The sequence below is a fragment of the Myotis lucifugus genome, unplaced genomic scaffold (assembly GCF_000147115.1).
Source record: "Myotis lucifugus unplaced genomic scaffold, Myoluc2.0 scaffold_203, whole genome shotgun sequence".
NCBI classification, from domain to species: Eukaryota; Metazoa; Chordata; class Mammalia; order Chiroptera; family Vespertilionidae; genus Myotis; species Myotis lucifugus.
The window spans coordinates 2054559-2067697 of NW_005871251.1; the positions used below are offsets into that span (position 1 = coordinate 2054559).

The 13139-nt window shown below is 46.0% G+C and overlaps 1 long non-coding RNA gene across 1 annotated transcript; it reads left to right on the plus strand.

The window, feature by feature from the left end:
- The first annotated feature begins 768 nt into the window (after positions 1-768).
- Positions 769-12565, plus strand: LOC111827698. The gene is made up of 3 exons (XR_002831372.1): positions 769-848; positions 1330-1434; positions 11840-12565. It is a non-coding gene; the product is annotated as an uncharacterized LOC111827698 (long non-coding RNA).
- Positions 12566-13139: the final 574 nt, after the last annotated feature.

The following is a 13139-nucleotide window of genomic DNA, read 5'->3' on the forward strand; positions in this document are numbered from 1 at the left end:
ATTGATTGCCAGGCGTTCCCAAGTAATAATAGTTACCACTTATGAATTGCCAAATAGGTCCTAGAAACTGTGGTAGGCTATTTAGAAATATACAAATGTATAAAGACGTTTATATATTTGAAATAGTCTTAGAATTTCACAATACATAATATCAAGCAAGTATCCTTTATTATGTTAATGTTATATTTGATACATAAAAAGAATATAGGTAACATAAAGTGTTATAAAGTATAATAATTTGAACCTATCACATGGATTCGTCATGTGCATTAGTTTCATTTCTTACACTCTATGACATAGGTGTTATTCTCCCCACTTCACAGATGAGTAGATTGAGGCTCAGAAAGTAAAGCAACTACTCATTCACACACCGCCAGGAGGTGGTGAGGTGGGACGTGGACCTTCTCAGGGCTTAGCAATGTCCACTTCTGCTTCCCTCCCTGGGGCCAGGCAGACTCCTGGCCCAGCCCCATCAAGGGTGGGCCATGCAACTCGCTCTGCTCCTGGGTGTGAGTGTGTCACGTCTGGGCTGAGTAACGTAACATTCCTGAGAGGCTGCGCGGGCTCTCTCCTCCCTGGCATTCCCCTGGTGCTCACCACTCCCGTGGCTCCTTCCTGCAGTTACTTGTGACTCTTTGCTCAAGTGGGCTGGGCAGGTTGAAACTGCCAGGGGTGACTGCCTCCAGGAGTGACCTTGAGTGACAGACAGGACTTGGTGGATAAGAACCACCCCTTTGTTGCTCCTGGGTGGGATGACTGGCGGCCTGTTCTGTTCTGTCTGGCAGAGCCCAGCAGCGTCCTGTTCATGAGAGCGTTCTATGTTCCCTGTCTCACTTCCATATTACCCAGTGAGCTGCCTGCACTCACACCCGGGCTGAGGGTTGGCCTCTGGGGAGGATCCAAGTTGAGATACCTTGGCATGTGTTCCGAGGGGGCAGCTACTCTAGCCCTCTGCTTGGCGGGCTCTGCCACGGGTTGTTCATGTCCCCTTCCGTGAAGGTCTTGTTGCCCTGGAGGCTGAGGGGGCTGTCCTCCGCAGAGGGCCTTTAGTGGTCAGTCCCTGAAGGGACTGTCTCCGCTGCTCAGAGCCACCTGGCATGATCCACTTGACTAACACAGGGATTTAAGGACCCAGCCATCTTGGCCCAACTTGGGACTGCTCTGAGGGGCCACCGAAGCTGCAGAGACCCGGGGGCTAGGCCAAGGTTGTTGCTGGGCCTGCTCTGTAGCTCCTCTCCTCCCTCTGCACGATCCTGTTCCTCCTGATCTTTTGCATGGTTGTTGATAAGAGCAATGCCTTACACCCCCTGCATGTTAATTTCTTTTCAGAGTCTGCTTTGTGGGGACCCCAACCTGCCACACTCCATCAGTATGGTTCCCGGGGCTGAGAAGAGCAGGAGCCTGCCCTGGTGGTGGACCTGGTGAACGTGGACTGTAAGTACAACTGGCCCTTCCTTGTGATATAAGTTGATGCTATTTCAGGGTTCATTTGTGTCCACAAGATAACCCAGTGACTTTAAGTTGATCTGACCTGTTCCTTCCAGTGTCATTCCACTTCCTAACATGACTAGTCCTCCCCGGGCTCTGGCTACCAATTCTAACATCGACTGGCATCTTGATGCATCCTGCCTTCTTCATGTGATGTCCTTGGCCTTTTTTAATTGGTTGGGAGACTGCACGGGTCTAAACGGGAGGTTTCAGAGGGTTTGTGTGACTCAGCTAACTTCGTGCCTCAGGGCAGGGACAGAGAGGCTGGGCCGCTGCTCCCAGGCAGCACGCCTTCAGGATGCTGCCTTACCCATAACTCCAGCTCCAGAAGAGGGGAGGGTGTGCTGGGTGCTTCTTAACACAATGGGACATGTCAATTTCACACACACTTTTTTTTTTTAATCCTCACCCGAGGATATTTTTCCATTGATTTTTAGAGAGAGTGGAAGAAAAAGGGAAAGACAGAGAAAAATATTGATGTGAGAGAAACATATCAATTGGTTGCCTCCTGCACGAGCCCAGACCAGGGCCCGGGGCTGGTGAGGAGCCTGCAACTGAGGCACATCCCTTGACCAGAACCGAATCGGGGACCCTTTGGTCCACAGGCCGGCACTATCCACTCAACCAAACCGGCTAGGGCTTCCCACACATTTTTAAAGCACTTTCTGTGTGTCGCACAGAGAGGACATAAAGATGGATAAGACCCATCTTATCCATCCAACAGGCCTGTTCTCAGCCTTGTTGCTGAAATAGGCAGGTAAACAAGTACTTGCAGTGCAGTGCCGTGTGTTGGCTGGATGCAGTGCACAGGGGGCCAATGAGGAGAGTGCCAGTGTGGGCTGGCAAGACCATGGGAGAGACACCTGGTCTATTCCATAGTCTTGAACGTAGTTTTGTTTAAGAGAGGTGCCGGACACCGTGAACCTTCCCCCCAGCCCCGCCAATCTTCAGTAATACTTTATAAACGTCGGAATGTGTTTGGTATGATTAGATTTCTTGTAAATGCTCGTCAACAGGCTGAGTCTTGTGTCAAGCATGGCATGGCACCAAGAGAGAGTCAGCCATGCAGACGAGGTGGACAGCCAACATCTGGGCCACATACATATTTGCATATGTGTAAAGTTTTCTGGAAGTGGATGCAAAAATCTTATCCTTCTGGGGCGTGAGACTGGGAGTGTTGTGTGGAGGTGAACTTTATTTTTCAGTTTATAGCCTTCTAAACCACTGGCATTTAACATTTAAACACAGTTAAGAAAAATAATGGTGACTCCTAAGTAGCTGAGTAGAGGGTCTCCATTCTGCTCCAATTTGATTCTTGCATGACTATAAAGCTTACAGTGACTCTCACAGAGAGGAACAGGTGAAGAGATTGTGCTTACAAAAGGCTTGATTGTGACACATTCCTGGAATTACATAATTTGCGTATTCTAGAAAAGAAGTATTTTCTGTACTTCATAATAATTACATGGTAGATAGTAGGTGCTCAACAGATGTGCATTGGCTTCAATAATATTTCAACCTTTGTCCAGAGTTAAGATATACACATATATTCTTATTTGATTAAATTTTAAGGGAACCGTGTGACTCAGTGAATTGTGAACTGAAGATAGCAATCCTCCATGGTGTTTGGCGTAAATATTACACCATAGTTTCCTAGCCGATGTCCTGTGCGATCCATGCAACCAAAACAAGGCATTCAAGTCCAATGAGTCACCCACACATGTTATTTTCAGGGCAGTTGATACTGACTTTTACAGCAGTTCTGAAATTTTAGCATTTAATTCAGCTCTCAAGTAGTGAGGTACCTTTCCTAAGCTCCAGAAGTTCCTGTTGAAACCCTGGGACTGAAATTTTCCATCTTGAACTCGGCTGGCTGGAAGCAGAGCTGAAAATGATCATGGCTTGTCTGGTGGGAGAAGTCCTGCCCAGATGTTCCCAGTGATGCAAACTTTCCTGGCTGCACAAGCAAGACCCTCTGTGAGCTGGAGGTCCAGCAGCATGCCCACCCAGCAGGAAAGAGCTGCCTGCTCGGCCTCCCCCGGTGCACCCCTGCCTGTGCTTCTCCCTCCCTGGTGCCTGTCACGTGGGCTCACAGGCCTGGACAGTTCATTTCTGTTTACTCTGCTAAGGCCGCTCATGGCCATGACAGCTCGGAGGGGTCCCCAGAGTTTATTTTTAACTTTATCTCCCAACATTTTATTGTAACAATTTTCAAACTTTTAGAAAAGTTGAGAAAATGTTTAGCGAACTATGCTCAGCACCAAGATTCTGAAAGTGACAGCCTACACTGTTTTGTCACATGGCCAGGCTCCTGTTTTCAGTATCTGGTGCCCAGCAACCACACGCTGGTGCCGCGGTGTCCACAAACCTCTCCTCCCCTGAGCAATTATAGGCTAGAACGCATACTTTAATGAGTACCTACATTCAAAGAGACACTAACATTTAGCACCTGCTTTGTGCCAGGCCCCGAGCAAGGCTAGGGTACCTTTATACATCTGATCTCCTTTAATTTTAACCCATGAGATAAATGTTATTATTCTTCCTAACTTACAGCTAAGGAAATGGAGACCCAGCGAGGTAACAGGACTTCCCAAATTATTTATGGCTAAAACTATTACTGTAAAAGAAATAATTTGCGAATAAAATAGCTTATCTACGATGAAATTGTTATATATAAGTACCCTTGTTCATATTTAAATAATTCACCAGCTGAATTGCATTGCCATCGCTAAATGTATATTTCAGCACAGATGTTTTAAAGTGGTTGTTTGGAAACTGCCATTTGACATGGCTGTTTCATGTTTCTACCCCAGAGAAGTTTTGTTTTTTGTTTTTGTCATTTAATGTCAGCCGTTTTAATTGTACCACTCGATTATTCTGCCCACTAGGGAACTGAAAGTGACTCACTGGTTTCCCAGTGTTGCTTGATGGAACTTCCTGGGTACTGAAGACTCCATGTAAATAATCTGATAGAGAATTCTGGACAGTTGCTTCTGGCCCTTTTGGCTAAGATCAAGTGTAGTTACCTGTTCTTAGCAGAGAATTCTGGACAAAAGCAGAAAATATCGTGCAGTTCATACTCATTTTAACAGCCTAAAAACAAGTCAGAAAACATCCAGTTATCAATAGCTGTTGTGGAGTCTCTGTTCCCACAAGTGACATAGACAGTATCCTAGGGACAATGGCAAGCATTCAAATGAGCCACAAGGAAAAACATCCAAGCCACTATCCTCCTGTATAATAAAAGCCTAATATGCAAATTGACCGAACGGTGGAACAACCAGTGGAACAACTGGTTGCTATGATGCCCACTGACCACCAGGGGGCAGATGCTCAACACATGAGCTGCCTCCAGCCTGCAGGCCCCAGGCCAGCCAAGAGGGGTGCCAGCAGGGACTCCTCCTCCCTGCCCCCCCACCCCCAGTGGGCCCACAGATCGGCCCTGATCGCCAGTCAGACCTAGGGACCCTACTCATGTATGAATTTCATGCATTGGGCCTCTCTAGTCAGTTAATACTGATGTAAGGGATGGATCTGGGGATGTGAGGTCTACAGAAATAGCATAGAGAAGTTGCCAAGAACACACTTTGCATCACCCGAGATCAGCTCCCAGAACTCTCTGCTTTCTTTCATTTTTGTAGAGAAAACTAGTCAATATATGTTATCTAAATTTATAGGGCACTTTACAATTTACAATGCCTTTTTCTAGAAATCATCAGACTCGAATTTCCCAGCAACTAAAAAGAAAGCGGGCTAAGTCATATTGTTCCCATCTTTCCAAGGCTGAGAAGTTAAGTGATGTAACCTGGGCCATGCAGCCTCCCTTGTACCTCGCCAGGTGTGGTGTGGGAGGTAGACATCAGGACTCAGACCTGAATCCCCTCCTGCCTCCTCCGAGCCCCAGGCCTCTGAGCCCCTGAATTAACCACTCTGCAACTGTGCCCTGTGAAAGGAAGACACTACAGCCTATCTTGTAGGCAGGAGGTTAGGATGACATTAAATTATGTATGAAAAGTACTCTGTAAATGGCAATATCCACTATTAATTTGGTTATTATTAATGTGCATATAATATGCCATCTGTGGCAGCTTACATTTTATTTTATTAAGCTTTTTATAGGACATTTTTAAACAGACAGTAAAGTGTGTTCAAATATAATTAATATGTTTATAATGACCCTCCATGTTCCAATCACCTTGCTTCACCATTTATCAATATAAAATCAATTGCACTTTATCTAGAACCTCTACTCTCCGACCTTTTGTTAGATTATTTTTAAAAACAATCCCAGACTTTATACCACTTCATTCAAAAATACTTAAACACATATCTCTAAAAGACAAGGACTCTGTAAAAAATATATGTCCACAATACCATTACCACATTAAAAGAAATTGACAGTAATTCCTTAATTCCATTGAAGATCCAGACAGCATAGAACTTTGGATGGTCTCATAAGTGGTTATTTGACCTGAATCAGGATCCAAAAAAGGTACACATTGCTTTTGGTGATATTTCTCCAAAAGTATTTTAAAATCTATAACACTCTCCCTCCCTGCCTTAACTTTTCTTTTTCACTTGTTATTTATTTGTTGAAAAAACTGGGTGATTTATCAGATAAAATGTCCCATATTTTGGACTGGGTTATTGTATTCTGATGGTGTCTTTAACGTATTCTTCTATCCCAAGTATTTGTATAAATTAGGGGTTCTGTCTGGAGGCTTGATAAGTGTGAGGTTAAGCTTCTGGCAGAGGCACGTCATGGATGGTGCTATTTCCTAGTCCATCACATCAGGAGGTGCATTGTGTGTGGTTGTTTTTGTGTTTGTGACCTTAAGGTTGATCATTGGGTTCACAGCGGTGGACAATGAGGTTTTCAATTTGACGAGCTTTCTTTAGAAGAAAGAAAGAAAAATTACAAAATGAGGTTCTAGGTCTTAGGAGAGGACCATGTGAGTGAGGGGCGCCGAGGCTTACCCTGTATTAGCTTTGGGATCCAGCTGTAATCAGCCTGACCCTTCCAGTATTCGGATCCCCATCAGCCTGTCACCAAATGGCTGTAGCATCCATGGAGGATCATTGCCTAGATCGAGTTTTTTCACTACAAAATATTCCAATTGTATCATTCCTTGCACATTCATTAGATGCATAGACCCTTCTTGACTAGAGAATGTTCTTTTGTCAACTCTTTGAATGTCAATCAGGGTCCAAACAAGAGACAGAAAGCATACAATGATTTGAACAGAAAAATTTTAATCTAAGAAATGAAATAGTAATATGGGGTTAGCCAATAGGGGTTAAGAAACTCTAAAGCATATGAGAATAGCAGATACAGAGAATAGCCTTACCTCTGAGCTGAGTCAGAGCACCCAAGGGCGTGACAAACTATAAGAGAGTCTCCCCACCCCCGAGGATGGAGAGACTATGGCTGTGCCCATTGGACAGTGGGGAAGGTCACTGAAGTGCTGGCAAGCAGGAAACGAGGGTGCTGACAAAGCTCAATAGAAAGCTGTATGTGGAGGGTGGGGGTGCAGCTAACACTCACTGGGGTGTCCTCCACACTCTTGAGCACGATGTACCACAGGAACAGGCAGGAAAGCACCCTGGAACCAGAGAGAAACTCCTTCCTCCGGCAGCATCCTTCCAGCATCCTCTATCCACACTACTCCAGGTGGCAACAGGAGAAATGTTTACAGGACCCAGTACCAGTATCACAGTGCAGAACAAAGACATGTGGACTGGGAGTTGAGAGGCAATACGTTGATGTCTCACATGCCATGAAAATAGTTCCTACAGGAAAGGCAGGACAAATGCTTGTCTTTTCCATTTATTTTTGTTTTCTGAATGAGTTAGTACCCTGGGAACCTCTGAAGATTGCCATAATGATTTCTATTGTTGTCACCGTTGTTTTGAAATCAGTATGAACTCATGAATTTTAACGTACTTGAAGTGCTCAATCTTTGTGATTGCCAGCATATATTTTAAACTGATGCAGTGCATTCAGATTCTATGTTTCCTCTAATGTTTATGAGAGAGAAGATGAAAAACTACCTCAAAGCTTATGGACACAAAATCCTCATAGCAGAGATACCTGTAGCAGAGAGGAATCCGAGCTGGGGGTTTCTTCTCTGTTGGCCCACGTGTACCGGGAAGCCCGTGGGGAATCTTGCCCTTGAATGCACACTAGCCATACAGTAAGGAAAGGAGGCTTCGTTCATCACAGAGGGCTAGCCTATCAGAGCTTCCCAATTGGTGTGCCATGAGCCACACACATATTAATGCTTTCTGTGTGTGCTACCCAGTGACAAAGGTTGGGAAGGGTCAGATTAAATGACTGAGGCAGATATTTTATTTTCCAGAGTTGGCTGAAACAGTCTCTCTCACTCCTTTATAATGTGATTTTGCCACGCTTCCATCAAGGGTTGGAGCCCGCTTCTCCAGCTGAATCTAGTCTGTCTAAGGCAGTGGTTCTCAACCTTCTGGCCCTTTAAATATAGTTCCTCATGTTGTGACCCAACATAAAATTATTTTCGTTGCTACTTCATAACTGTAATGTTGCTACTGTTATGATATTTACATTATCATAATGTAAATATCTGATATGCAGGATGGTCTTAGGCGACCCCTGTGAAAGGGTCGTTCGACCGCCAAAGGGGTCGCAACCCACTGGTTGAGAACCGCTGATCTAAGGGTTCACTTGTCACCAGGAGAATGCATGGTAGTGGTCCTGCATAACTCCCGAGGCCAGATCAGAAAAGACCCTGCAGCCACTGCCTGGTTCTGTGGGCAGCTTGTTCTGGGGGAAGCTAGACACCAGGTATGACCTCCACCTATCCTGAGTTGGCTCTATTTACACTGGAGAGGCCACGTGTGGGTTCTCCATCCGACAGCCGGTGCAGCCAACATCAACTACCAATCATGTACATGAGCTACTTTGGACGTTCAGCCCAACTGTGCTCTCAACATCTGACGGTAGCCACAAGAGAGACCCCTAGTGAGAACTGCCCAGCCATGCCTTTCCTGAATTTTTGACCCACAAAACCATGAGTGAAACAATAAGTTTGTTTTAGGGGGCTAAGTTTAGGAGTCATTTGTAACTCAACAGTAGTAAGTGGAGTTAAGGCCTTGAATGGAACATGGAATCTGGAGTCAAAAGACCTGGGTTTGAGTCTGGATTCATTCACATAAGCTGTGCGATCCTGAGGACATGATTAGCAGCACTAGCCTGTTTTCCCAGCTGAAAATGGAAAAAGTAATGTGTCCCCGAGAGATGTTGGAGGGATCAAGTAGGATTGCAACTATCAAAATCTTAAACAAAGGGCTGCAACCTTTGTTTTGTGTGTATGTATGTGTGTGTGTGTGTGTGTGTGTGTTTAGTTTTTTAAAATTATTTTTATGCCTTTTCATTTTATTTTTCTAAAGTTTAGAAATGTAGAAAGTCCAAACACAAGAACAATCATTTATAGCCTCACAACTGGGGGTTACCATCATTACCATCTTGATTTACTTCTAGTCTTTCTTTTTTTAACCACTCTGTTGGTTGCTTTGGAAAAACTGAGAAATATTATGTATATATTAGAACTTCTTCAATCATATAGAAAACTACCCCCAAATATAGAGTGTTTTATGAAGGTGCACGTCATTGAGTGTAGGGCCCATGATAATCTCTGTATCATCCCATTGTTTTCATGTCTGTGCTGCCCACGTCAGCATCCTGGCACACTGGTAACTACGAGGATTTGTAGTGGTCCAGATGAAGACATTCAGTTGTATGTACTGCACTCCCCTGGTCCTTTGATGTCCTGTACCGTGGGCCACTATTTATTGTGCTGGCTGGACCCTCCCCTCCTCAGGAGGCAACACTCTCTATTGTTCTGGTCGGAAGGAAACCTATCTCCACCACCACCTGGCCCTCCGCCTCCTTCTGCAGCAAGTTGTACTCACACCCAACTCCACATCCCCCTGCCTGCTCCGCTCAGCATTCCTTCCCATCAACGTGCAGCTGCTCCTACAGAACACACCCTCGGTTGTGTCGGAACCACATGTTACACACGAATCTGCATCTGGGGCACATGTGTGAAGGCGGTGTGATACTCTAGCATGTGTGGCATCCTGGTCCAATCCCCGGTTCTGGTCTTGTAAGTTCCCTTCTGTGTGGGCCGCACAGCAAGTCATGTCCAACTCTGCACCTGTTTGGACTTAATCCTTCCCCTGGCCCCTTTGTGTCCTCCCAGCCTCCCCACAGGGTTGGGTTTCTCTCCGGTGGCCCTGTTCCTCCTGGCCCAGGGGCGGGAAGGGCAGTGCCGTGTCCTCCAGTGGGCACAGTTGGTTGAGGTTTCTCTCACTCCTTCTCTCTCTCTAAAATAATTTTTAAAAGAAAAAAAAGAGCACGTGACTTTAAGCCTAATTGTTGCCCCCAAACCCTTACCCCATTTATACTCCTGATAGTACCCAGCAGACTGACACCTGGAAACATGACCACAGTGCTTTGGTTTTCGTGTTCAGCACATTGAGATCCGAGGCTGCCATTTGCCCGGGTGGGGGTGGTTGTCAGGCAAGGATTAGATCTATGAAAGGGGCACCATTCGCTGACTTCAGGGTTCACAAGGCACTGTCTCTAGAGAGACTGGGAGACTTGAAATGAAGCACAAACAGCAGAACAGGTTCTGCCCCCAGAGCCTGCCTCGCCCCAGACACAGGCCTCGAGAAAGGGGGAGCGTTCTGGCAGTTCCAGCAACAGTGCAGGAGCTACAAGGTCTGCCCCTCCCTCTCCCCCACCTGAAGGAGCTGGAGGGACAGGATCTAAAATAAAAATGCCTCGGCGCATGGGGAGCCTCCTGTCTGCCCAGGTGTGCACAGGTGTGCTGTGCCACATGGGCATGAGGAGGGGAGAGAGGCTGGAGGGACTGCTGGGGCTGGGCACTCCGGGCACTGAGTGGGGAGGGAGGGACCAGCCCAGTTTGTTTGGGCTGAGTGGGAGGGCAGCGCCTGTCAGGACAGCCCAGGAGAAGGGACGCAGGTCCAAGGGGTAGAGGGTGGACTTTCTGTTGAGAGTTAGAAGCCAGGGTAACTGCCTCTGTTAGTCACTTTCAAGAAGGAGAGGTAGGAACAGATGCTGAGGTCTGTCCCAGGAAGGTCATGCATTGTCTGAGCTGAATGGGAAGAGGTCACAGGTCATAGACATGACAGGGCACTGAGAAAAGCAAGGGCTGAGAAGTCACCACCAGTTGCAGGGGCCCCTAACATGGAGGGGATGCACTTAGCTGAGTGTCTTCCAATTGAGCCTGGAGAAGGCAGAAACTGATCAATGGCACTCTAACCCTGCATATAAAATGTTCAGGGAGGTAAAAGATTACTGTGTGCCCTTTTAATGTCCTGCTGCTGAGTTGTGAAATCAGCCCACTGAAAGGTCATCTGTATTCAGGGCAGCGTTCTCCCCGTGTGGCCCAGAGATCTTGCAGGTCCCTGAGACCCTTTCAGGGACCCTTGAAGTCAAAGCAATTTTCACACAAATAAAAATGTTGCCCTGGCCAGTTTGGCTCAGTGGATAGAGCATTGGTCTGTGGACTGAAGGGTCCCAGATTTGATGCAGGTCAAGGGCACATACTTCGGTTGCAGGCTCAATCTCCGGCCCTGGTCAGGGTGCGTGTGGAAGACAACCAATTGATGTGTCTCTCTCACATCGATGTTTCTCTCTGTCTCTCCCCATCCCTTCCACTCCCTCTAAAAATCAATGAAAAAAAATATCCTCTGGCAAGGATTAACAAGAACAAAAACAAAAAACAAACAAAAATATGTTATTTATCATCCATATAGGAACCCCCACATTGGGTTCCTAAGAGACAAGAAGTAAATTCTTCCTAGGTACCTGTCTAGCTACATTTACCGGCCTCCCTGTGGTTAGGTTAGTCCCGTGACTGAGTTCTCGCCAATAGGTTGTAGGCAGAAGTGATGTCCTTTGCTCTCACACCTGGCCCCCAGGGTGACCAGGGGTGGCGGTCCATGCTCTTTCTCCCTCTGGCTGGTTGGAATGAAATCGGCTCCCCTTCTCCCGGCCTCCCCTCCACAGGGCAGTCTCAGGAACAGCCTGTTGACAACGGCAGAGAAGGAGGCTGGACCCCTGAATCTCTGGTTAGGAAAGAGCCACCCATACTAGAGCCCCGCATTGGATATAAAGAGACAAGAAATATACTTTTATTGTGTGAAATCACTGAGCTTTCAGAGTTTATCTGTTACTTCTACAAAGAGCGCTGCACTGTGAAGACTGAGGCCACTTATCTAGAGGTAACTGCTGTCGTCAAATTCAATGCATGGCAAATGTAATCTGACAAATCTCTTATTTGTTTGGCAGCCCTTCAGGTTCTGACATCAGCTGGTATTGTGCTGCATGACAACGCGCCATCAATAAGAAACATTTCACAAACGTTGCTGTAATAGCTGCTGCTTTTACAAAGACAAACTAATCTCCTACTCTTTTTCTCCTCCAGTACCTACTAAGTTGGCATCCATCAAAAATTACTTCTGATAGCACGCACATTATCACCCTTAAAAGGGTGGCATTAATAGACGTGTAACGGGGGTTGATGTCCTGCTGCCATCTAGACTGGTCATATGGAACCTTGAAGGGCAGCAGAATATGTCAGTTTGGCGCAAGGATTCTTTTGAGCTGAAGCAATTGAGAAGCAGCAGATATAAGAAAAGCTCTCTCCTCCTCCTGTTTGCCTAAAAGCAGGACATGAATCTATAAAGGTGCCCCTCCTCCCCTCTCTACCTGGGAAGACAGAAGTTAGTCATAGAGACAGCTCGAGACTCCTGTCAACCCAGAGACCAGCACCAAAGGAATCTAAATAACTTTGCTAAAATTAGCCCTTAGGTACCATTAGTTTTCCCATATATTTGCCTTCCCACAATTTGCCACATTAGGCACTCAACGTTCTTTTCCTTTGTCTTGTCACTTCTCTAAAACTTCATTGTTCTGTTGTTAAGAGGCTGAGTTCTAACCACTCCTCTGATTTACTCTTCACTGAGCACTCCCATGAATAGGTACAAAGCGCATGTTAACAAACTGTTGTTTGCTTTTCTCTTAAATGTGGTTTGTCTGTTTTTATTGATTTTAGATAGAGAGGAAGGGAAAGAGGGAGAGAGGGAGGGGGGAGAGAGAGAGAGAAAAAGAGAGAGAGAGAGAAACATCAATTACTTGTCTCCTGCACAAACGCCAGGCATGTGCCCTGACCAGGAATTGAATTGAGGATGATGCTCAAGCAACTGAGCCACACTGGCCAGGGCTGTTTTTCTCATCTACTTTGCAGAGCCTCTGCCCATGCCTATAAAACAGGTGTAGGGAAAAGAATTTCTCCTTTCTTATGACTGGAATCTGCCTTCTGATCTGGGTTCCCCTCTTTATGTTGGGGAGAGACTAAGTAGAGCCTAAAAACACATCAAGAAACGAAGGGGTTCAAAACTGCCATATGGGAGATGACCCAGGGACCAAGAGCAAAAAATTAAGGGACGATGTAACTGTCTTAATCTATTGGAAAGGCTGTCATGTTGAAGAGATATTGGATTTATTCCCTGGCCCCAACGGGCAAAAATAGAGCCAACTGGATGAAAGCTCTGGGTGAGAAATATTTCAATCAAGAAAGAATTTTCTG